The sequence below is a fragment of the Manacus vitellinus genome, unplaced genomic scaffold, assembly GCF_001715985.3.
Source record: "Manacus vitellinus isolate BGI_N305 unplaced genomic scaffold, ASM171598v3 scaffold_7_pilon, whole genome shotgun sequence".
In the NCBI taxonomy this organism is placed as follows: Eukaryota; Metazoa; Chordata; class Aves; order Passeriformes; family Pipridae; genus Manacus; species Manacus vitellinus.
The window spans coordinates 22063596-22090765 of record NW_021940813.1 but is presented as its reverse complement, the minus strand read 5'-3'; the positions used below and the strand labels follow the sequence as shown (position 1 = coordinate 22090765).

The 27170-nt window shown below is 38.8% G+C and overlaps 1 long non-coding RNA gene across 1 annotated transcript in view; it reads right to left on the bottom strand.

Moving 5' to 3' along the window:
• The window catches only part of LOC115307989, a 44455-nt gene extending 17640 nt beyond the window's left edge, over positions 1–26815 (bottom strand). Inside the window, exons 1-2 of the long non-coding RNA XR_003916343.1 lie at positions 26568–26815; positions 12758–12916 (exon numbers count right to left, since the gene is read on the bottom strand). This is a non-coding gene — a long non-coding RNA (uncharacterized LOC115307989). The remainder of the gene's footprint in view (positions 1–12757; positions 12917–26567) is intronic.
• Between the last annotated feature and the right edge of the window lie 355 nt (positions 26816–27170).

The window sequence follows — 27170 nt, the reverse complement described above, 5'->3', positions numbered from 1 at the left end:
CCCACTCCACCAGACAGCAGTAGAGTAGGTAGGTAAATAGGTATGAGTAAGCACATACACATGGGATAATACCACAACTCTATTATTCTCTGGTAGGTAGGAAAAAGAAATAAAAAAAAAGTCTACTGAAGTGGCTGAAGGCATGGGGGCTGGTGCCAGAACCAGTGTTCAAATGCTTGTAGCCCTCTCTTCCCCTGGGCCTTGTGCTGAGCTCATTTGAATCCTGACTGCTCTTTTCATATATAGGTTTTCCACAGAGCAGTCAGACAGCCCAAAGAATATATTGAGTGTTGAGGTCAGAATTAGGCTTAGAAAAGACCAAGGATCTTTGCACTTTACACTGGGCAGAAAAATTTCCCAAAGCCACAAATGATTGCCCCAGCTCCCAGAAAATAATGCAGATTTCCAGCTGCAGCCTTAAAAGGCTCTGAGGCCAATGACTAAACTGCAGTGGGTTGACCCTGGCTAGATGCCAGGTGCCCACCAAAGCTGCTCTATCACTCCCCTCCTCAGACGGACAGGAGACAGAAAATATAATGAAAGACTTGTGAGTTGAGATAAGGGCAGGGAGAGATCACTCATCAGTTACCATCATGGGCAAGACATACTCAGGAAAAAAACCAAAAATTTATTACCAAACAAATCAGAGTAGATTAATGAAAAATAAAAACCTAAAAACACCTCCTCTCCTCCTCTTTCTTCCCAGGCTCAACTCCACTCCTGATTTCTCTCCCTCTTCCCCCCAGTGGTGCAGGGGGACAGGGAATGGGGGCTGCGGCCAGTTCATCACCCACAGTCTCTGCTGCTCCTTCCTCCTCAGGGGGAATGATGAGTCATACTCTTCTTTGCTCCAGCATGGAGTCCCTCCCATGGGAGGCAGTCCTCCATGAACTTCTCCAACGTGAGTGCTTCCCACGGGCTGCAGTTCTTCACAAATTGCTCCAGCGTGGCTCCTCCCTGTGGGGTGCAGTCCATCAGGAACAGGCTACTCCAGCATGGGTTCCTCACAGGGTCACAAGTCCTGCCAGCAAACCTGCTCCAGTGTGGACTCCTCTCTCCATAGGTCTACGTCCTGCCAGGAGCCTGCTCCAGTGCAGGTTTCCTATGAGGACGCAGACTCCTTTAGGCATCCAGCTGCTTTGGTGTAGGGTCCTCCAGGTTCTGCAGGTGGATCGCTGCTCCACTCTGGACCTCCATGAGCTGCAGGGGAACAGCCTGCCTCACCATGATCTTCGCCACAAGCTGCAGGGGAATCTATACTTCGGCACCTGGAATCCCTCCTCCTCCTCCTTCTTTACTGACCTTGGTGTCTGCAGGGCTGTTTTTCTCACATATTCTGATTCAGCTGCATTTGCAGTAATTTTTCCCTCTTCTTAAACACATTATCACAGAGGCACTACAACTGTTGCTAATGGGCTCTGACTTGGAGTCTTCTGACATTGGCCCCATTGAACATGGGGGAAGCTTCTGGCAGCTTCTCAGAGAAGCCACCCTTGTAGCCCCCCAATACTAAAACCCTGCCATGCAAACCCAATACAGGTCCTTAGGAAAAACAGTCTCCCTCATCCCTCAAGCAAACAACCCAGGTAACTGGTAACCTGAGCAGCTGTTTCTACTTCCATTGAAAAGAGTTAGAGTCAGAAAAAAGGCTAGGGTGGGGGAAAAGCAGGAGAGATAAGTCAGAGCCAGTATTCAAGGTCACTTGGTCTGGGAGGTACAGTGAGACGCAGAGGTCTCTATGCAGAGTATGCTGCTGCCGAGGAGGAAGCAAAGCACTCACAGAAGTGTACAGGCAATAAACTGGTAAGACCATTTTTGCCTGAAAGTGATGCCAATCCTAACCAGAGTTAATGACCCCTGGAGAGCCGAGAGGTTTGTAGGTTACACCCTCTAGCGTTCATTTTTAGCAGAAGGAGGAGGGCACAACATAGGAAGGGGGAATCCAAAATGTCAAGTGCTTTTCAGAAATTTATGCAAATTATTCAGTGATGCCATATCTTTTGCCCTCTAAACCTAGCATAACAGAGACTGTGTTAAACCCGAACTAATACGTAAGCAGGCCGTTCAGGTACACATTGTTCCCATCACCTCAGCTATGGGCACCAAGCCAAACACTAAGTAAATAACATTTGTCACAGAGATTTGATTCCCCAAGAACATTTGCTAAGGTTGGCCAATTTCCTTACTCACTCTTTGCAGAAGGTGAGGATCCAATGCACAACAATGGATTGATAGTATGTGTGTAAACTAAACTGATATAAAATAATGAAAAAGGCAGCAGTAGAAGTGGGTATGGGTCAGAAAAACTTAGCTGCAAGAAGCCAGCAATTTCTTTGTCCAAGTCTCTGACCTCTATGACACTGATGCATATTGCAGATGAAAAAAGAGACATGCCTTTGCATTCAGTTCATCATTGTTAGGCTCTCATTAGGATAAGCATGAGTAAGAACCTGTTGTGGAGTCTCGTTACAACAAGTCTTTGAAGGCATCTTAAAGGAAAAAGTCCTCAGTACAGCACCATAGATACTGATAGCTCACCTGCAGAGGTATGATACTGTATCATATGACATGGAACACAAAATGACAAAATGAGCACTGATCCATTAAACAGATTTGTTCTTGACAGCGCATGACATTATGGTAGAGTCTTTTAAAGAGCAAATTCATGTAGTCATGTCTAATTAATTGGTCTGAAACATGAGACTGACAAAACTTAAGGTTGCAGCTAAGCAAGATCCTCAGTGAAACACACTATCAGAATCTGCTGTTACTCATCAGTCAGAATAAAACCAACAGCACCACTCCAGAGAGGGAAAATCAGGGATAATATCTAAGCAATTAGTAGCTGGATCCAGTGTTTCAAGTGTCACACATATTCTGTGACCACAGGAACATGACAACAAGGATCACCCATTTACAACATACAGGACCAAGGAAGCAACACAACAGGCACAGGCAACCACAAAGGCAGTTAAATCCTGGATGTGCTTAAATATAAATGTGAACACTTCTTTCCTAAATTTAAGAATATTCTCTGTCAATCCACTTGCTCTCAGGGCCAGATTCAGGATATCTACTTCAAGAAGGTTACTTAAGCATCAAAATCCAGCCTCTAGGAAGGTGGCTTAGGGCACACAAAGCTGTCAGGTGGGAGAGGTCAGCATCTTCAATAGTCAGGCAGTGTTATAGCCTGTGGGGTGAATTTGCAGCTCACTAAAAGAAAACACAAAGCTGTGGATTGAACCTCAACCAACACATAGTCCTGAGCAGGAGTGCTCTGGCCCATTTCAGAGCTGCATGCATACAGAAGGCATAAATTCTACCGACAAACCTACGTCTCCTGATTTCCTGATGGCACAGAATGCCTTCAGAAATGCCATGGTACTAGGAAAAGATGTAGAGGGAATTCAGGGCATTTTGATCCAGATCCCTAATGTGCAGCCTTGAGTCAGGCACTTACGCCTTGATTTTGATGCAAACCTGGGGCAGAAACAAAGAAGAGCCATAAACCCGTGAGGCTGGCAAGGGGTTACTTTCATCTTGCCTGGTGGAAGTGAGATGAAAACTGCAGATACAAGAGGAAGGCATTCAAAGAGGCAGCAGAGCAGTGCATTGGCAAAGCTCCTGCCGGAGGTGTCTAAGGGAGCAAGAGATGGCAACAATTAAGGGAGCCGTGGCGGCAGGAGTAGGCAGTGGATTTGTCTTGACGATTTCGGAGACAAAGGAGATGGGAATGTATTTATAGAGGCAAGCTGGATTGGAGAAGGTATTTTCAAAATAGAGGTTGCAAGAACAAGGTTACCGTGCTTGTGTCTCTGCCACTGAATCATTGCGACAATTTCCCCATCTGTAAAACTGAGATAATAATACTTACCTATCTTATGGAGGGAGGGGAGTGTGTTGTGAGGATTAATTAGCTAAGGTTTGTACAGCACTTTGAACATGTAGAGAGCGATATAAGTGCTCAGTACTAAGATTATTATTAATATGGAAGAAATAAGCCAGGGTGGGGGTGGAGAGTGAATGAGCAAGCTTTTAAAAGATAAGGAGAAGGAAGTAACAAGAGGATGATAGAGAACAGGAAAGGTTGGGATTAAGGGACAGTTTCTTAAATTAGCAGTAAACATAGGGAAACTTTACTGAAAGCTTAAATGAAGGAAGAAAGTATTAGGAGCAGAACTGTTAGAACTATAGGCCTATGAGCTCTGATATTATTCTCATTTTCTCTTGTTTTGTCAGCTTTACAACACACACTGTGGGATTTTTGTTGTCTTCCCAGAAGTCTTTACCTGGAACACTGGCTGCAAGTAAAATAAATATGAACTGTCAAACTCAAACTTTTGCTCTGGCACTACAGCTCCCACCGTATCAGTAAGTTGTGGGTCTGAAACATGAACTTAAAAAATAAGTAGTCTCCTATTTGCATCTTTTATGTAAACCTATCTGCCCTGGCCCCTGTGTTAGTGGTTACCTTGGCTGAAGGCCCAGTGTCCACTGAGACTCCACTCAACCTCCCCCCCCAGGGAAAAGGAGGAGGGAAGGGGGGAAAGAAGAGGGAAAAAAAAACTTGCAAAACTGATACTGCCAAGAAAGGTGGGTTTATATTTACACAGAGAGGGAAAAAAAAAAAAGAACTATAAGCACTACACACACAGGGAAAACTGATAATAAAGACTACTTCCCCACAGAAGGTGTTTTCCTCCTCCGAATAACAGCCGTCTATCCCATGCAACTGTCCCGGAAGAGAGGGAGTTGTTTCCTTCTCATCTTTTTATATCTAACCTGATGTAACATGGTATGGAATAGCTTATTGGTAAAATATACATCAGGTGACCTATCCTAGTTCCATTTCCGTCCCAGGGAGGGTTACAAACTCACTACAATCTGTAAAACCTCAAGAAAGAAAAATCAACCTCCCTCCCAGCCATACTGTTAAGAACAGAAAAAACATGTATTTTTAGCACATGTAAAACTTGCAATATTAAGTTCACTTTCATCTCCTTCTTTCAATGAAGCAAAGCAGATGAGAGTATTCTATTGGCCAAGGATTTGTGAGAGGTTGCTCAAGACTGGCAATTTTAAGCAGAGTGTATGTTCATTAAACATAGAACAATTCCAGGACACTCTGTAGTGTGCTTCTCCATGACAGTAAGCAACTGCAGTGGTCACTCTGACTTTGTCATCTACGAATTTATAATGGAAAACTATATTTCCTCCTGCCAAATTCCCAGCTTCTATTTTGTGACAGACAAATTACAAAAAAACTTAAATTGTTCTGAATTTTATCCAGAATGATCAGATAAAACAGACACACTCTGTTCACCCAGCAGAGGAGATAGAATGCAAAAATTTTAACTAAGATAGGCCAAACAGACTTCAAAGTAAGCGCACCTTACAGAGCTTATTTCAGCCTAATAAAAGCAATGCTACTGAGACAGATCATTTTTCTTACAGACGTGTTTGTCATCAACCCTTCTTTGGGGATCATGGATTGAAACCAGTGTGGGTCTAGGTGTATCTTGATTCTCTTTGTAGTTACAGCACCTAAAGTCACCTTTTAGTTTATCATCAGGTTCATTATTCTGTGTAGCTGACTCTACCCATACAAACCTATTCATAAACATAAGGAGACACAATTCCAAGGAAATAGCTAATTTTCCTGGAACAAATCTTGTTACCAAAGGGGCTGACTAAAGCAAAAAGTTTTGATAAAGCTAAGTATTTCTGAAAGATAAGTCCAGAAGCTCAAATACAGCTTCTATTTGCAGTGACACCTGATGCTGGTAGCTGGTGCTGGTAGGTGAGGTGTCTGAAAGAGCCTGAGAACTTGTCTTCTGACAGTGAAGACCTCTGAAGGCTCTTGACCTGGTTGTCCCTAGTACGAAGGCTGTTCCCAGTTGAAAATTCAGTCCTAGTGTAACAGGAGAATGCATCAGAGCTTTACATGGAGCAAATAACACTTTCCCTTGGAATGTCACAAAATCCAGTAATGTAGAGAGAAGGGAGACTGTTGCCTGTAAAGTTTCCTTAGAATACTGCGAAAACATTTTGTACAGTTGTATTGTCAGCGTTATGTGGCATTTACTCCAATTTGTTTAGGATGTTGACAATAGAACTTCATGGCTTTCCCTCTTGAGTCCAGGTTTCTAACAACTGCCTTCCATAGTAAATTATGTATTTCAAATTATGTATGTTTTTAGCAAGGCTATGCTCTTTCTTTTACAAATAGAATAAAACACAATATTTAATATGCAAGCAAACAAAATGTCTAGCAGCAACAAGGAAATGAAGGTGAGCTGGCTGTATATCACAAATGAATACAGAGAATCATTACAGTTTGCATACACTTCTAGAAAGGTGTCCTCTTCCAATAATTCCAGTCACAGCCTTCCATTATCTAAGCCAAACTTACTTGTTTAGATAACTACATCAATACTGCCAGTCTCTTAGCCGGTGGTTTGCATGAGAGACAGCTTAGCCCTTTGTGGGTGAGTGCGTATTGCTGCCCTGTCTGGAAGGACAGTAGATCTCTGTGTAGCTAAGAGTGGTAATGTGGTGCTCTCCTATTCCTTTTCTTCTGTCCCTTTGGGTGAGGAAGACATTCATGCAATGTTCCTTATACAGGAACATAAAGTTGTTTTTTCCAAGAACTGCCAGTCTGACCTTCGGACCCCCATTCTCACCTTACACCTTCATTTTGCTGTTTTATACCTCTTACTCTGTTACTTTAATGGGCCTAATGCCTGAAAGGCAATCAGCAGCTATACTAATTTTTGCAAAGGGGACTGGCTGTTATTATTAATGCTGTCAGGTCCATCCATCTCTGAGTTTATAATGTCTGCATAGCATTTCAGTGACAAAATGAAATCATGTTTTTAGACAGTATAAAATCTGCACAGTGCTTCAAAGACATTGTGATATCTGGGGGAGAATTTATAGCTCTTACAAAAATTGATGTTTTAAAAAGCAATGATTTTTTAAAAAGAGACCAGGTATTCATGAAGGTAGTCCAGAATAAGAATTCTTGGAGACCTTGCAAGTAAAAATTTGAGGGTTTGTCCATGTGAGGAAATTAACTGGCAGAACTATGGCAGTATAATTATAATGCTGCAGCAGTTACTTCTTGTGTAACTCTCTGTGTTCCTACATAGACACTATACTGGAATAATAGTCTTTTTTTTTTTTTTGTTATAGACCTTACACTGCTTTCTAACTAACATAAACTCTTTCTGCTTCATAATCACTCGGCCCCCTACGACTGAAATCAGCCCTCCATTTTCTCTTTTGTGCAAATGCCCCTTCACCAAATTACACTTTTGCAGCATAACCAATGACTACAGAAAATGTCTGCAACTACTAATTATAGGCAAAAAAAGAAAAAAACCAAAACCAACAAAGAACCTGACATGGTAAGAGAGTGTGTGCAACAGAGTGACAGAAGGCCAGAGCCAAGGCTACCACGTTTATTGCCAGTTTATTGTGTGTAGCACTCACAGATGAACCCTAAAAAAGTTTGTTGCAGTGATTTAAAAGAGAAGCAACACATGGTTTAGGGAAAAAGCTGAGGCAGTTCAACACAGCACCTTCAGTGAGTGAATTTCAATTGGCTTTCAACTTAGTATTGCAGGAAACTTTGGGAGAAAATGAATTGAAGTATTTACAGAGCATATAAATCACAATAAAAATGAGAACACTTTCTCAGTTATCTACTTGATGAATAGTAAGGGGGAACAATATTAAGCTGGAAGCTTAAAAATTTAATATGGGATAATGCAGAAGCGGGTATGGTTCAACTGAGGATCTGATATTGTAATAACCAAACAAAAATGGAACTTGAGTGGTTTATACATGTTATCAGAACTCTTCAGGTGAATGGAGGTCTTACTAAGAGGATATATTTTTTTATAACTGTAAACTGTACAGTCTGATAAATGTTTAATATTAAACTTATCTAAAATTCTAATAAAATAAAACATACAAGGACAACATCTACATGAAGTAGTTCAAGTTGTTTTTGCTGTGGCTCTAAGAAACAGTTTATATTGTGTTTGCTATCACAGTATCCCTGTTTAATAAAAAAAGGGGAGCGGGAGTCACATAAAGCAAAAAAATGGGAGTCAGTATTACCTAAATAAAAGTTTCTTGCTCACCAGATGAAGCTGGCCACAATACATTGTGCAGATTGGCCCGTCAACACACAGCAGACCATGGGCTCCATCTTACAGACACTGCTTTAACAGACAGGTAATCTCATTTTGCAGTTTGCATTTCCAAATTTTGTATGCTTGCCAGGAATTGGATAGTAATGAAAACTAAACACCATAGCTACAGAAGATGCCCTCATGCTTTAAGTGACTTTCCTTTTCGTATGTTTTTAGGCTTCTACATTTCTTCTTCTAAAAATGCTCTAACAATTAAGTTTATTGGTAAGAATATAATAAAATAAATAAAATATAATTAAATATATATTGCACAACATTCACTAAAATGTGTTCTTAGTAAGCAGAAGTTCACCTTTTCCTGAATCTTTCCCTCTTCCTATCAGGAGACAGAAACATAGCATGTGAACCATGTATCTTAACACAAAAATTTAAATTCTGAATCAGAAAAGGCCCTGAGCAAAACTCCAAAGAATAAAATGTAACTTCTAGACTTGATGTTTTATCATTTCCCTCTTCTAGTCTGGAGAAAACAAGCAGAACTGAAGCTGGTAGTGAAGTGACTTACCAGACTGATAGAAAAACAATGATTAGGAGTCCCAGATTCCCACTCAAGCACCATCTGCAGTGAGCTACATTCCTTGATCACTCCTATAGTCTTTGTTCAACTTAGAGAAGACCTGTAACTGAATTCTCTTTTCCTCAGCACCTCTTTCTCTCTCTGACAAGCTGTTCACACTTAATTTGTACAGGGCACCATTGAGTCTTGATGTGCACTCCATCTTCCCAGATTAGTTTAGTCGAATAGCCACCTCACCACCTACATCCAAGCAATTGTTTTACAACAAGAGATTCCCTATGGCCAGGCAGCAGAGAAATCCTTAGTGTATGGTGCAAAAGAGTTGCTGAAACTGCTTCAAAAAGAATGAATGAGCAGATAGTATGTTGGTAAGGTGACCCAAAGCCACAAGCAGCAAAACGCATGGGAATATGAGAAGCTGCTGGGTGGTACTAGTTGTCCATCTAGCCCAGTATTTTGTCTCAATGGCAAAAGTAAATGTCATTCATGGACAGCATGTGAGCCTAGTCATTATTTGCAGTCCATTTCTTTTGTATTCCCTCAGCACACAAATAGAAACACCAGGGATTTCAGAGGGCACCTCCCTGTCTAGTCCTTCTATACCTCTTTATGGACTTGTTGTCCATGGATTTTTCTGGCTCTTGTTTTGAAGACCATCTTAGGGTCTGCCTCTGCAACCTCTTGAGGTAGCAAGTTCTGGAAATTCACTATCCAGTGGGAAAAAGGCTTGACTGCTTCTTTGCTTTAATTCAGGCTCCTACTATTTTCACTGAGCAGCCCCTACTTCTCATATGTAGAATTTTGTGAGCAACAGTTCAGCATTACCTTTGTGTCAGAGCTTCACTTGTCTGCCACCTTCCCCCTCTCTTCTCCAAACCAAAGAGAGGTATGACTTCAATTTATTGATTCGTGAACAACTCTTGATTACTCATACTATCAAAACCACCTGTGTTGTGTGTATTTTATTTAAGTAGAGCATTTTGAGCTTCTTGTAATACAATGTTCTCAGCATCTTAGAGAAGCCTTAATTAAGAAAAACCCACACATCAAGTGTAATGTTCATATTTCTCTCCATTTGGAAGCGCGAGGGAGAACAGAATGCTTGAGCATTTCTAACTATTATTAAAGATGCCCAAAGAAATAATATTGTTTATGTTGTGGGATTTGAGACTAGGTAAGTAATCATGAAATTAAGGACTGTACTATAATGTGAATAGAAGGTAAGAAAAAATTTAAATTGTAAGGTCATGTGGTGCCCCTCTCAGTATCAGCACCTCAGGATCAGGAAAGACAGTGGGGATTAAGATGCAACTGAGAATGAAAGGCCTGATTTCTCTTGATTCTTAGTGAGATCTGGGAGCCTAGATGTCTCCTTCTCCAGGGAAAAATCCTTCACCATATAATTTCCAGAATTTAAACATCAATTTAAGTAGAATTTAAACACCATTATAATATTGCTGCTGTGTAACTTGGCATGGTTTTTCTTTCAGAATGTATTTTAAAATACAGAAAAATTCGAATAGCCTTTATGACCGTACACCTTCCTATGCATCATTATATTATCTGCCAGCGGTATCTCATTTCTGCAGCCTTAAAAACCTAATTTCATAATCCTCGTACCAACCAAAGCAAGGTATCTCACTGCATTTTCTTTCTTTTATCCCTATTGTTGTAGTGTATTTTCATAGAAATACTTAGGCTGTAGTTACTAGGGACAAAAACGCCTCTGAGTGCCATGTCCTATGAAGTCTGGGCACCAAGGTCAGGTCACTGACTATTTCAATATCCACGTCTCCATACCTGTAGCTGAGTAAATTCTGCACAGTGTTTATTTCAGGCCTTTTCTTGCTCATCTCAGAACAGTTGTTTAAAAATGTCTATTTTCAGGGTGAAATGTTTTAAGCCTTATGTTTGACTGAGTAGTAGAAAGCAGAGATAACGTTCCCGTTCCAACTCCAGCTCCAGGGACCTGCCAGGCCTCTCTTTCCCAGCTTTTGCTGACCCCTGAAGCCCTGATAAACACAACCAGCTGAGCCTGGCTGGTCCTTTGTCCTGCGTGTCAAAGGAATAATCACACCCTAACTGCTTACTCTGCCTTTGGCCCCTCCTGTGTCTTGCTCCCCTCCCCATGTTCTGCTTTGCATTGTAATTCCCTGGCTTTCTGACCACTGCCTCTGACCTCCTTTTCATTTTGCCCTTCAACTTGGTAAAACTGTATCCACTTTCCTGCCCTTTGGCTTGGCTTCTGGTCCGAGGTCTTGCCTAGATGCTTGCCTTGTATATCTTTACTCTTCTAATGCCTGACTTTGACTTGCCTGGCTCTTTCTATTGATTGGGCTCTACACCCAACTTCAGCTAGATACTAAGGTATTGATTACTTGTTAAAGTCCCAAAAGAAGATAAATTTTGTTTTTAGTTTCATTCTTTCTTTTTGCTACGTTAGGAATATAACTCTCAGCCTTCAAACTGAGATAGGAATGATCTGTTCTTTGTCTCTGAGAGAAGGGTATTTCTTTTTTTGCAGGGTGAAATTGTATGTCTCAGATTCAGCTCTCAAATATGGAGTGAAAAACATGTTCCCAGCCATTAACCTGAGACCCTTGATTCTGCCAGAAATTCTCTGGCCAACAGAGTTCAGCAGCAAGCACCTTGACAACAGAGAGGTATTAGTTCAAGTGAAGACCTGTATTAACACGTTACCTCACAGGGACTTAGCCAGGAATGGATGCACTGATGACTTTTTACCATGACAGAGAACTGACTTTAAACAATACTCCCAAATTGTGGAACTATTTTTTGATCACGTGTTCACAAATGCCTGTTCCAAATCTGTGAGAAAACTGTTAGCATGTGAAGCAGGACCTAATGTAGTACATTCAAAAATGTTTCTTGTTTTGAGGCAATAAGAAGAAACAAGCTGACTGGATCATATTCTACTTTTCTCTGTGCCCTGGTACACCAGTGATTTCATAAAGCGGCAGTCAAGAGAAATGTTACAACTACCATTTATGAACATACACTCTATCCTCGTGTATAGCCTATATTCAATTCACGAAAATATTTAAGAAAGAGCTTGAGTGCTTTCCTGACAAGGGTATTTCCAACCAGGGCCTCTGTTCACATCAGTTCTTTCACTAAGGCAAGAATGAAAGCTAAGGTAATCTGAAAAGTTCACTTTAAATCTTAATTTTCACATTGCAGTTTTCTGATGAGCCCAATCCCCATTAAGCTACATATTTTCTATGCATGGCTTAACAATGACCTGTTTTTTAAACAGTAAAATTCTATGCTCTTTTTTTTTCTTCTTTGAAGAAGGAAAATATATTTTTTGCCTTTTCTTTTGTTAAAACGTTTTTAAAATCCAGTCTTGTAAAAGGCCAGTTCTACAATTCTGTGATTCTGTGTGCCTCTGTGAGCAGGGGAGCATTTACACAGGGCTCAGTGCTGGTCAATGTCTCCACACACCCAAGTGACAGTCAGACCTTGCCATGCTTGTTTGAGTATGCCAACAAATTTTCATCACTTCAGACACCCCACAGAATTTGGAGGAAGAGTAAAAGGGTCATCCACTAATAATCTCTAAAAATATGAAAAATAGAGTTCTCAGCTCAAGATGGGCCATCAAATGTGAAAAGATAAGCAGAATAAAAGAACATAGATTTTAATTTGATTTGTTGTATATGGACCTCTTCTACTTTCACTGAATTTAGAAGAAACATTTCGAAAATATAACCATCTAACTGGAAAACAAACTTTGCTACTGTGACTCCATATACATACAGATGGTGAAGTTTTGGTAAAGGCAGAAAAAACCCCAAACTCTAGCACTTAGATCCCATTGTCTTCTAGAACTTGGAGGTTTCATGCTTAGGAAAAATAGCCAATTTCTGAATAAAAAGAACTGGAAAGAGGGAATTACTTGATTTTTTCTCTCTGCTGAGCTAATGAATATTTTACTGAACATGAGAAAGTACTAATCTACTTTTTTATTTCATGAAAAGCAATCTTGAAAACTCACCAAAGAGGACTGGAGAATTACAGTGTTCTCTATCCATCCAACTCTGTTTTCCACTACATTCCCATTTTCTTCCACCTTTCTTTCCAATCTGAAAAGAAGGGACTGATGCTAAGCTCCCTCTGTTCTCTAGCCCTCAATTAAAATTCATGATGTGAACACCTAAAAGTCAAAATGCAGAAGTCTGCCCTCGGTTCTTACTCAAGTATAACTGTTGTTAACTTTTGATAAATTTGACTCATTTTTGTACCATTTTATGTATTTTCTTCTAAAATATTTAAAATAGTTTCCTTCATGTAGGATATACAGAGTATTGGTATTTACCTACTTACACTGGTGATGTTGAAGTGTAGTGCTATTTGAGGTGGCACGAAAGAAGCCATCAGATTGGTGGTTTTGTCATACATGAATAATGTATCCAATCCAACTTCATTTTGACAATATCATTATACTAAACTATGATATATAATTTTTATATACTCTAAGTATTTTTTAGCTACATGTGGTATACAGTCCAGCAAAAACCCCACCCCTAAATGACATAATGACATTACTGAGGCTGGTTTCAATGAAAATAGTACTTACAAAGTATAGCACAGTAGTCACTATATATTCATTCCCTCTCCCATCAATTAATTACATCACCCTTTAAGACAGACATATAATGTAATTAGAGATTTGAACAGTTCACAGCCAGATCACTTAAAGTAACATTGTTAATGGGCTTTAGAAGTTCTCCTTTTAGTATTGCCAGTGTTATAACTTCTAATTACCTTAATAATTAGGGCTGTGTCATTCATGATTGAGGTAACAGTTGCTAACACTAATGGGTATGAGAGGTCTCTCAGAAGGCATGTTTTGATGTTCTCGTCCAGTTGCTTAGGGCAGGCAAGAGCTATTTGTCCTTGGAAACATAGCAGTTGCTATGTGGTGGCCTGGGCAGAGGCATCCTTACCAACCACTTTAATAGCACCACCACCACTGCTGTTTTCATCAAGGAGTGACTGTACGAAATGCTCTCACCAGGCACTGCCCTTGAAATGCAAATGTGGCACCTACGGATGAAATCTGTTGAACTCTAATTGCAATTGTTGTTATTGCTACAAATAACAGTATAAACTTGAATGTGAAACCTGACAGAAATTCAAAGAAATCCATAGGTAACCCTTCCCCAATCCCAACCCTACAAATTAGCAATGGTTAAGGTTTTCAAAGTCCAAGATGACACATTTACTTAGATGTGTTTCATTGTGCATGAGTAATTCTAGGTTAAAGTCTAAAGGAAAGCAATTGGAATTTGCAGCTATTTTGTCGAGATATTACACTAGTATCACCATTTCAAGTCCATTTTTTCTAAAGACTTCTGGCACATATACTGAAACCAAGCCTTTTATGAAGAATAAGAGTCAAAGTTCCTCTGTATTTGGCTGAAACCAGAAATTCAGAGATAAAAGCCTGTTTGTTGGCCATGCTGCCCTTTGAGGCTTAAGAGTTCATGGAAGAGTGGAGAACTCAGGATTTACTCTACTGTCTTCCATACCTCAAATTTACCAAGATTTGTGTAATTAGAGACCAAAAAAAGATTTGGAGAACTATCAAACACAAGTAAATACAAAAAAAGAGCAACTTCATTGGACAGACATTCACCAAACTGGTTTTAAGCATCTAGTTAGTCCCTGAGGACTAGGAACAGAATGACCTCTCTTATTTACTTTGCTTTTTGGAATGTTATTACATGTATAATATGACAGTGATGGAAAATATTAAATCCCCAGGGGTCAGGGGAGCATTTATTTCTTACATTTGTTTGTTTTCCAGACATAGATTCAACTGATTTCCTGACTCAAGTTAAATTACACTGAATAGGTAAAAGGGCAACTCTGTGATACAGAGAAGAATGCCCTAGGGATAAAAAAAAAAAAAAAAAGACTGATTTATCCCAGTCACACTAAAAAACCCCAGGAACTTAACATTTATTAGACTGGACATGAAGGACATACTCATATAGATAAGATACAGATGGTAAATTAGCCCTTTAAAGTACAACATTGAAATCAATACACTACACAGACACCACAAAGACACTCCCATTCCTTTTCATCTAAATTAAAATCTAGGTAAAAACCAGAAAAAAACCCCCAAAAAACCCAAAACAAAACAACCACCAAATCCCAAACTCATGTAGGTACTTGAGCAACAGGTGTGAGAATTTCCCTCTCTCATCAGGTAAATATATAAAGTATTCATGGTTGAATCAGATTTAATTTCTATAGGCTTCCATTATTAGTTTGGCAAGTATCCTTTCTTCTTTTGTGCTCCTTTTCAGTGAAAACAAAATAATTATAAGAGTACTAGCTTTGTCTGCTTTGACCTGAAAAAGTATTACATACACTCCTTTACATACAAATACAATCTCATCAAGGAAAGAATTTCCATTAGGAGTGATCATATTTCCTGTTGACTACAAGATATAATTCCAGGATTCAAAAATCCCTATATTAAAGTAATCTTGAAGATTTTTACATCAGCAAGTCACAAAATACATGAATGAATATTCACATACATATATGTGTTTGTATACATTGTATGTGCATATATATGTATGTAGATACACACAACTCACACATATCATAGTGACACTAGTGCTAAACATTTTGCTCATACATTCCTAAAAGTTTTCAGAAAATCTTTACTAACCATTTGGCTACAAACCTATTTCACTAAATTTCAGAGCAGTCGTGACAGAAATTCTACAGCTATACCCTTAACTAAAAGACAAAAGCTATGAGATCTTAGCTCACATGAAACTATGCCAAGATCATTTAAGGAGCCCAAAGCTACTTGTAATGCAACACAAACAACAAGTAATTCAAAGTACTCTATGGACACATCCTGTCATAGAGGAACTTGCTACCAGATTTCCAGGTACATTAACAACATCAGCTATTTATGGGCCATTTGCTGTGAATTACTGTTACATTAAATGCCTAAGCAATTTTTTACACGCATAATCCCACGTCATAACTACATGCATATGAATAAGGGTATGCATGTAACAGTACTTACATTAACACTTTATGTTTGCATTTTAGAAGAACATTTAGTGCAAGTATTTTTGCTAGACTCAGACAAATTAAAGAAAGTAACCTGGTGACTCCAACTTGGCAAAACACAGGTGCACATCATATGGAAGAAAAACACCCTTTAGCCCTTGTGCTAGGAAAACGTTTATCTTCGTGCATTAAGCCCAGCCACTCCATTCAGCAGAAGAGGGCATAATGGGGCTACCATGCCTCTGTCTTCTAGGTGTATCATCCTCTTTTCTGTCACAACTCCCATCCATCCCAAAATATGCCTTTGTCTAGTATATCCTATGGGTACACATTAAGCTTTTTCTTTTCTGTCTCACCCTGTGGAGACTCAACACAAAAAAATCCCCAGTGTCTCACTTGTGCACACACAGGCTTTTAGAGCTGTTGGAACGTGTGCTTCACATTGCACCGCACAGTTCTGGTGCCCTCAAGTCATTCAGATAGAGGCCTGGCCCAATTATGAAGTGATATCCAGACATCTGCATGCCTGTCCTTCCTTCCAGTGAAAACCAGAGTGTGATAGAGATGAGCTACTGACATAAGACAAATCTCTATAAATATCTGTTTAAAAAACCCCAATAACAGTAACGTTAGTTCCAGTGTCACATCTTGCCATCAGAGATCAAGAGAATTTCATGTGACTTCACATGAAGTGTGACACCTTCTCACCTAGCCCTAGAAGTAAGCTGTAGCTAGAAGGTGCATCCAGATGCAAAACCAGAAAACAAGCTCCAGGTCTCAAATACAGACTGGGTGAAACTGCTTTTCCTGCCTACCCACCTCTCAGTTAACAAGCTTCCTCTGCATTCAGTTCTTAACCCTGACATACTAATTTCCTCTGGCATCCAAGGTACAGAAATTAAGAAAACAAATGTAAGATAAATTCTCCCATATTTCAAAAGGATATAAAATTCATGTTTTCTATCAGAGATAGCCAAAAGTTCATCGAATTAGAACCACTTTCAACTACTAATATATTACATACATAACTCACTTAAAACCTTTTACATATAGGGAGGATAAACGCTTAAAAATTTCCATTCAGTGTTTTCCTGGAAGAAGCAGTGCTGGCTAAGAGCTTCCCACTAGGAAAAATAAGGATATCTGAAACTGCCAATTCTGTTGATCATAGTGCAGTGAAGACAATTATATTCAAACACATCTTTCTAAAAAAGCCCAGCAACATTCCTGTCAATGTTACACTCTGTCACTAGAGAGTAAAAGGAGAAAAAAACCAACCTCACTCTAAGCTCTGCCGTGATGTTTTCCCAACTTCTAAAAAGGCACAAGCAATATGTCCTTCTGATATTAATATAACCACACTACCAGTTTTAATAGTGTTTAAGGTGAAACTACTTCCTTTCATTGTCCTCATGCATGAAAAAAATCATCACTGGAGTTACTAGAAGGCTGAATATCTGCATGTTTATGAAGAAAGGAGTGATGATTAAGATAAAAGCATCCCCTTACTGATCTCAGGCCGCTTTTTCAGATTAAAGAATAAAATTAAAGAATATTATAACATTAAAAAACTCAGAGCTTGCTGAGGGTGAGTGAGTTCATGATAGGCACAAACTAATAACTACATCCACATTCCTACTGACAAATCACTATACTACAGGTGCATGCATAAAGATTAACATAAACATACTGCTATTTGCTATGGGATTTCTATTTTTCTACTTATATTGTTCTTTTTGAAAATAAATATATTACTCCACCAATAATTTCAACATCCTTGAAGAATATTGGAGAACTGAATACTGTATACACATGCTTGTATGCTACATGACAATGTTGTAGGAGTCAACTGCAATTCTACAGGTCCATTTCTTTGCACAGTTTAAGCAGTTCATTGCTAAATAAAGCCTCATTTCTGTCCCTTTCCATCATATGATTTAGCAAGTGCATATCGAAAAAATGAGTAATTGCATTTGAGTCAACCTGCATGCACTGAAGTTAAGCACTGCTTAAGTGTTGCAGGATTAGGGTTTAAGCTTCCAATTATCCCTATTGCAGCTGTGTGAGATATACCCCAATGAATGCATTTGGCATCAGTTTTAGTTTGCGTTTTCTCTTTCAGGGGACTGAAAATGGCAAACATGAGTAGAGGTTGAGTGGTGTTGTTTCTGTTAGGCCTACACACCTAATAAAACATAATATTTACTCTCAATATTATCATCAATAATTGAGTTAGAGATTCACTGTATGACCCAGTGATCATACTACACATGCTACTTCACTTTAGGAAACAGTCTGGATTTTTAAATTCAATATTGTGTAAGTTCGTAAAATTGATACATACATATAAATATAAATAAAATATTTATATGTGTGTAGTAGGTTCAATATGTCACTGGAACGAAACCAGCAATTGCTAGGGAGGTTTTGTGGCTGGTTATGTTATTCAGAAGGCCACAGTACACAATCTCAGGAGTCTCTGCTTACCTTAGGAAATACTGTTAAGAATTTAAGCCACGTGGGAATTGTTATGTGGGCATTTTATTAGTTGTCAATTGCACAGTATTATTTGTGAGCCAGTATTAGACTCATATCCTAAAGCCTTCAGTATGCCATACATCCTCTTTGAAGAAAAAGAAAGTCTATTTTTTTTTCACCAAATAAGTCCTACAAAAATACTTAAAAAAATGTCAAGACTACACTTTGTCTACCACTAGATCCTGCTATGGCCTTATGTACAAATCATATTTGAAGCAAGGGAAAAACAGGTACTGTAATTTTTGTCACAAGATATTCAGATAAATTAATTAAATCAGGGTCATGTCCATATCAACTTGAAAAATGCACAAATTCTTGTTGCTATATTACTAGATGAAATTTAGATCTGTGTAAGAAGCTGAATTTATTGCCTGATGGCAGTGAAACCAGCAGTATGCCCTAAGAGACATCAGACAACTATTAGAAATCACTAATATTTAGCATTCCTGACAGAAAAATGAAAAAGCAACTCCTAACGTTTTAGGGATCTGATGTGTTTCTTTGCTTAAGGCTGCATTTGACGTACCTATTGACATAAACCCTGGAGTCACAGTCCCCTACCAACTTAGTAAGGTCATGCAGTTGAATGGACACCTAAATGCAGAGATGTAATGATGTTTGATGCATGTGTGGTTGTCCTCCAGGGTGGAGTATGGACATGGCCAGCATGCAGATGAAATCAAAGAACCTGAGAACACTTCAGAATCTGATAATAAAGACATGGCCTAATTCACTGTAAGTTTTAATGGCCTTTCCTTGTCCCACCTTCCTCTAAGCAGGATTTAGATTTGATCTCAATAGGAAGTCAAAGGAAAACTCCTAAAACTTATTGGGTATCTCCTTCATAATAACAAGGGATAGCTACTGAAGCAAATGCCAGTGAGAACTCTATTTTAGTTCCTTGTGTTACAGATCGTAGAATCATGGAGTCACAGAATGCTTTGGGTTGGAAGGGACCTTAAAGATCATCTCATTCCAACTCTCCTGACTTGGGCAGGGACACCTTTCACTATATGAGGTTGTTCCAAGCCCTATCCATCCTGGCCTTGAACACTTCCAGGGATGGGGCATCTACACCTTCTCTGGGCAACTTGTTCCAGCGCCTCATCATCCTCATAGTAAAGAATTTCTTCCTAATATCTAATGTAAACCTCTTTCAGTTTTAATCCATTCCCTCTTGCCCTACTACTACATGCTCTTGTAAAAAGTCTCTGCAGGGTCCCTTCAGGTACTGGAAGGCCACAATTAGGTCACCTCTAAGCATTCTCTTTTCCAGGCTGAACAATCCCAATTCTCTCAGCCTTTCCTCATAGGAGGGGTGCTCCATTCCTCTAATCATCTTGGTGTCCCTTCTCAGGACTTGCTTCAACATCTTTTGATGTGCCAAAAGACCCCAAGGGATGCTAAGTCCAACATTTTACCTCCTTAGATAAGTAGCAGATACTCCAGTGATTAGGTTTCCTGGTGTTGGCTTACGTGAAGATGATCAAGTTGTGATGATACAGTAGAATGTAACATGGCTGAGAATCAAGCTATGAAATTCGGATTCCCATTTCTTTCCTCTTGTTTTCCATGCACAAGACATAATGTTTTCTGATCTTTATCCTTTTTCTATCCCACCAGCTCCCAGTCATGCCATTCTCTATTTCCCAACCATTTTCCAAAACATCCTTTTTGTCTTTTTGCTTTCTCTGTGTCCCTTCCAACCTCTGCTAATTTTCTTCTTCTCACAGACATTATTCCAACAAAACTCTGCATTTATACCATATTTGTTCCTATGTTCTGTACTGCCCTGCATCCCTATACATCATGTTGATCACTATTCTTACCATTTGACTTCCTGTAGCTTCCAACATTTTATCTGTAATCTGATTTTCATCAATCAAGATTTAAAAAAAAAAAGCCATAATACTGGTAAACATGAGGTACCTGAAACAATAATTATTACTGTAAAACATGTTAAAAATATGCCACAGAAAATTTTCAAACTATTACCTTGTTATTTTGAAAAATGCCAGTGTGTGCCATTTTTTCATTACAAAATTGCTCCAATCACGTGTGACAAAATCTTCATATTTGTCACTGTAAGTTTTAAAAGGTTTGCAATAAAAATAGAATTTTAATTGCAAACTTTTGAAAATGGTAAATTTGGGGAAATTTTAACAAATACTAATACAGAGATTCTCAAACACTTGTGTGTTATGTTAAAAACAATAATTTAGTCTCAGAACAGGCTGATGAAACACATAGTGTTTGAGCGGTGGGAATTTGAGACATTTGACACTTTTCAAAGTGAGATCTGTAGATTCACAGATGCTTGCATTGGGTCATTGGACAGAGACCACCCATGTTCAGAAGATGGATGCTACTATACATCATACAGTATATAGTAGACACTAAATTTTTTCTGGAATATGATTTTGTTTCTATGCATAGGTAAATTTATACCAACAAAACCATCTTTACTTTAATAAAGTGTATTTTGTTTGGGGAATTGGTTTATGAACACTGGCTAACATAAGCAGCAACTACATTCAGATAGCTTTGCAACAGAGCTCTCCAGAACATCCGTCCCAGAAGAGTCATTCAAGTGTTGGTGAGATTTCTAAACGAACCAGCAGTCATATTTCAGAACTCCTATCTAGGTTAAATGCAAAATTAAAACCAGAGATTGGAATAAAATTCAACTTTTCTGACTTTCTGTGGCATTTTTTAATCAAGGTGTACTGCTACTGCAGCTCCCCGTGCTAAGAAATAAACTCACCACGTACCCTGTTATATTCAGTCTCAGCAACAGAATCCTGAACTCAGTTGCTGGAAAGTGAGAAATACAGTCTTAAACCTCCTGTTTATTTTCCATACAGCACACAGGAAAGCAGCAAGGAAGAGAAACATTCATTGTCAACTCCCATAACGTTCTGCAAGTATAAAAAATCACGGCAGACAACAGGAAAAAAATGAATATATTTAAATACTGAAGTGCAGAGAGGGAACAGAGAAAATACATATAACATAACTGATAACCTCCATCAGCATAGATTTTAAGGCTGCTGCTGCTGCACTGGGCGTGAAAAAAGTCTATCTGTAGGAGGTCAAATACACTAAGCTTTAAACTGCAGAGAGCTTATAGGAATATTAATGGCATAGTCTATCCCAAGAGAAACACTGTAAAGAAGCTAATAATTAGAAAGGGGAAAAAAAGAGAAAAGTTGTCATGTGTTCTTTAATTTGAGTGTCAGCTGGTACATAACGGAAACCAAAGCCAAGTAAGTGTTAACAGTAATTCTACAAAATTTCATCCTTTTTAAAGCAAGTTTTCATGTTTTCTCTTCTCACTGTCAAGTGCATGAACGTCAAAAGTGCCTGAATGCAAAGGCATTTTATATTATGGATCTTACCAAATAACTCCTTCACCACTAGAAATGGATCTAATGGACAACTTTGTAAAACCTCGGTGACACAGTATATCAATTCAGTGCCATGATACAGCAGAGAAGGCCAAGTCTGCCTTTCTTATAAGACAGGCGAGGTCCTTCTTCTGAAATCAGTTTTATATAAATTTGCAAAGTAATGGACTGCTGGCTTTGAAAATGTACACTTTAAAGCTGTGTGAGATCCTGACTATATTGCAAGATGGTGATGAGGGGATTCAGTTCTGCTGCACTGCAACTTCTTGCAGTACCTTTTCATAAAGCCACAGGTAATTTTAAATGTGGAAAAGGTGCAGCCTTTTTGGAAGGAAGGGTGGGAGAAATAGGGTCCCCATGAAGAACTTCTATCAACATCAGCAGAGTTAGTCCTACCTGGCTGTCCTAGGACATTGCTAGAAGGATGGAAGAGTATTATGGAGAGAGCAAGACTTATCTAACTCAGTTGGAGGAGGGACAAAAAGGAAGCTTTATCTTTTCTCTAATTAGCTTCTGGAAATGTGGACAAGCAACAAAATGATGAGTCCTAACACGAGCACAGTGCTTGTGCAGTCATTTGGCCGAAAGGTTTCAGCAGTGAGTAATCCCTTGTTTTCTGTCTTCTAGCAGACACCTACATTATCTCAATACACCCGGTAGTTCAATAATGAGCCTGTATTATTTCTCATTTATCAATGTGCACTTAAATGGCCACAAATAAGAGGGGTTACTGCATTTGGTAAAAAAAAAATTATGTCCAGGGGGGTAGAATGTGAACTACAATGAATGTGTAGATATGACTTATAAATGCTGAACTTTAATTATCCTAATTGCAATGCTACCACCTATAACCTGAGTTCACTCCTTTTTTTATGATTATATCAACTTATTTCTCTCTATTCAGTTGTTTGGCCAGCTCCATACTGCACCAATTTTTTGTTAATAGAAAGCCAGGCCATCATCAGACCATAATAGTCAGCTACATACTAAGGCCTTACACATCTACTATTGTACAAGTAAATTAGGTTAATTAGGTATTACTTTCATCACTACTGCATTTTTGCAGTAAATAGAAAAGAGAATTAAAAATCTGTTATTGTTGCTATTTTTGATTCTAGTGTGTAATGTATCTGTTTGAACAATCTCTCTAACAATATTCCAATACCTTATCATTTGGGTGGTATGGCTAAGGAATCTGGCTGGGAGAGCTTTGATCCTATTCGTGTTTGTTTCTACCAAATACACATAAAGTGCATACTCTGTGGCAGTATCAAAACACAGGGGGAAAAAATGCTACTTGCTAATTTAGCAAGCAACATTATTTTCTATCTGAACAACAAAATTTTGCATTTTAGGAATTCAAGAGAAACATCTGGCTTTACCCAGACAAGAACCTGGATTTAAAGCCAAGCATTAAATCCATCCAGGAGGAGACCACACCAGTCCAATTGCCCTGTAAGGATGGTGTGTGTCATCTGCCAGCAACAAATATTGGAAGACATCCTGCCCCTCTGCGTCCTGTGTGATTAGTAACACGTAAGAACTGGGTCCATGAAGCTGGTTTTTCTTTTTTCCCCAAAATGCACTGATACAAATTAATCTTCAGTTTACAGCCTGAAACAGCCCCTTGAGAACCCCTCCATAATAAAGCTCATCTTTGCATTTTATAGAGACTAGACTTAAAAAGAAGAAAATATGTGAAACAGAGCTAGATTTTTCTTCATTGTCAGTAAGAGGGTACAAGTACTACCTCAATTTTTCAGTTATTCTGTAAATAATGTCTCACTGCATTTTCTTTAGGAGTATATAAAACTGCCTGGCTTTCATATCTTGATGTACACAGTACATTCTGCTAAGAGATCAAGGCAAGTTCATACCCCTATCCTCAAATTCTTTAATGCCTTAGGAAAATGACTGCTACAAATATTTGGGGGTTAGAAGTGCACACAGAAATTACCAGTAGCATTTCCCCTTTGATTGCCATCATTCTGAATAACAAACACTGTCACGGTAGAAAGAGAGCAAGATGACATGATACCATATAAAATGACACTACCTAAAACATACCTGTAAATGAAAGCTTTGAGAAAATGCTATCTTTTTAATAGGAAATATAGCTCACTTGAATGAATATGCAATATTCTCTCAGGGTTTGAATTAAATACAGACCTTAATAATTACCCTAATTACTTCTGTTGTGATTCTACCTTTGAGTCTACATGAAACAAACATCTAACAATTAGTTACATTTTCATTTAATCAACTGGTTTTGAATAAACAGCTGTTAGTATTTCTTTTAACAAACCTGTTCTTTTAGAAAGACCAAAGACAAAATTGTTTGTTTCGATTTAGCATCCAACATGTCATTTAGTTTGGACTAACATATTTATTTGGATTTTTTGCCCAGCAACCAAAGTTCTCTATCTGGCCACAAAAGAAACACAACAAAAGCTACAGCAGAAGGTGGAACACATTATTTGGTAACACATCTCAAACACAGCCTGGACAAACCACCTCTGAGGGTAAAAACATACATCACATTTCAGCTTCCAAGCCCAATTTAGTCTTCAGTCTCTCAACTGAGCCTGTCAATTAGGGCGTCAATTAGGCCTTGATCCAGCAGAGCACCGAAGCATGTGTGTAATCTGAGCATATGAATAACCTTGTTGCTCACTGCAAATCAGGATGATAGTGACAGGGGAAAAATGAACAGGACCACCAGTTCATTCTCACATACAGCAATTACATCACACTTTAAAATATTTTCTTGATGAAGCAACATACTGGAAAATTGTGGCATTTGTCTTCTCTGCTCCTTTTGGAGCCAGTATAAACCAAGGTTGTTGTTCATCTTCCTTTTTAGTTGGCAGAAAGAAACTAGATATTCACTCCTCTAAAACTACATGAGAAATTATTTTCTTCCAAAACAGGCCTGATTTAAAGTGGTATCTCTTTTTATAAAGCTATACAATAATAAAATTGTTTCTTATGCATAGTGCAAACTGAAGATTTTCAATATTTGACTTGTTAGTAGACTTGACACTAGTGAGGCTGCTGCTCCTAGATACATAACTAGAAGTGATTTACTGTTTTGTGCCTGAGCTTGCCTGTACCTAACATGAAGATCACAATCGCTCTCCTTTTCCAAAGCACTGAGGTCTGTCAGTTATAGAAACATTCCCCTAGAATAACTTTTTGCTGTTGTTCTTGGGCATACATACCGTAGCTCCTGAGGCAAATCAGTAGCCATTGCAAACTGATGCATATTCCTCTCCACGAAAGTAAAAAAATGTAGCTACATCATGAGATTTCCCAGTTAGAGAATCACAAAGGACTGCACAATGATGTGCCTGCAGAAGTACTGGTGGAGGGAGGGCTGAGAATACCCAACTCAGGACTCCACTGGGCTGTTGTAATAGTTTTACTCTCTGGACGATCCCTTAGTAACTAGATGAGAAACACAGAAATGTCGTCTTTAAGAACTTTCACTTGACCTCTTCAAAGCTTATTCCCATGCAAGTTTTAAAATACCACAAATGTTTGAGATAAACTATGCAACATGGAGCTTGCTAATGACAGAGGCAAGCCAGTCTTGGCAACATGCTTTCAAGGCTAGACAAATGCAAGTAAAAATACTGTGATAGTTCCAATCCACATTTTCCTCCCCAAGTCTGATGTTAGCCTGAGAGACCCACACCCTGACCAATTCTTTTATCATAACTGTAGAGCAAGTGATACAACAAGGAACACAAAACTAGGTTCAGGGTTTTGCCACACTCAGTTACAAAATGATTCCATGCTGGGTGATGCCACTCAGAAAGGAAAGGGATCCAGTAAGAGCCTAACCTTGCTCCCACTGGAGTTTGCAGCAAAACTTACACAGAAACAGAATGAAACCTAAATTTGACACCAATGTTAAAACTGATGGACGCCTTTCTATAGCCTGTCAAGTCAGTGATAGGTTGTTTGTACCTTTGATTGTTAAAGGGAAATTACCAGATCAGAATTCTGAATCCTTATAATAAATGAACTTTTAAAAATGTAACGCTTCTCAAACACTGTGTCATATGTTTTGTCAGGCTAGTGTAACACAAAAGGTTGTGATGTATACATTAAGATTTAAACGCACTCTCTTTGTAAGTGACAAGAAACGTGCAGCCTTTCTATCGTTTTTTACACATGAAAATGAACTCATTATTTCTATCTTAAGATTCAGCCTCAGAAGTATCTCAACAGCTGTGTTTTTTACCTTCTGAAAACGGCTGATCCTAAAATGCTTTTGCAGCTTTCTACTGAGGGAAAAATAGAGTTTAAAAAAAACCCACTGGCATTGCAAAAACTCTTCCGTCCAATGCATTGGCATGTTTACTTATCAACACATGTCCAGGGCTCACCCAAACATCCTTCCTCCTTTGAACAAAACATCTTTCCCCAGTTTCTGGGTTTAAGCAGAAGAAAACACATGGTGGAAGGTGCATGCAGCCTATCTCAGGAGCCAGAAAACAATTCTAAAATGTGTACAGGGCTACAACAGTTAAATCTGAAAGCTGCTGAGAAATTGCTTGGATGCTATGAGCAAAAAGTGTGGTTCCAGAGTATAATCCTAGTGATACACTATGTTCTTTGCAAAAGGTTGTGAGGCCTTGGCCTAATAAGCATAATCTCATTACACTGCAAATAAAAGTTTCCTATTTATCTCCAGATTTCAAATGAATCTAATAAGGCTTATGATACAGTCACCCAATACCCTAATCATATTTCTGCCTATCTAAAAGCAATCAGTAATTGTGTTATAGCAGAACGTGCTGACAATACCTCTGACACAGAAAGGAGAATGAGAGCCCAGCTGTACTAATTAAATTAAATGCTAGGCTGATGGAATACATTTGCTGAAGCTTGGAGAGTATGGGTGCAGAATTAATAAGCATTACAGCTCAGAGCAGGAGATGATATCATAATGGATGCAAGGTTTTGATGTGGAGAGCCTCATTCAGATTCAATGTACCATAATGTACGGATGTGACAGCTGCTTAGAGAGGTGCAGAACCTTGAACAAAGTGCACAGGAACTTTCTCTGCCCCCTCCTTCTTTTTTTTTTTCCCCTCCCCTCTCTCCTCCCCCCATCTTTTTTGTTACTTACTTAGGAATTGTATTTTAATATTATCCATCAGCTCAGAAAATACTCTGTTTGGGCCACAGTTTACTATTTATTGCTATCCTACTGGTTTGCACTGCCGCTTCTTTTCTTCCCACCTTTTCCTGTCTGCGGTTTTAAACTTACCAGCCATGTAAATTCGAGAAAGACCCTTTGAAAAACAGTTTATAATGCAAAATATATATATATATATATATGGGGTTAATAATAATTTTGCCTCTCTTCCCTCTTTCTTATTATTTTTAATGCCAGAAATCCCGAGG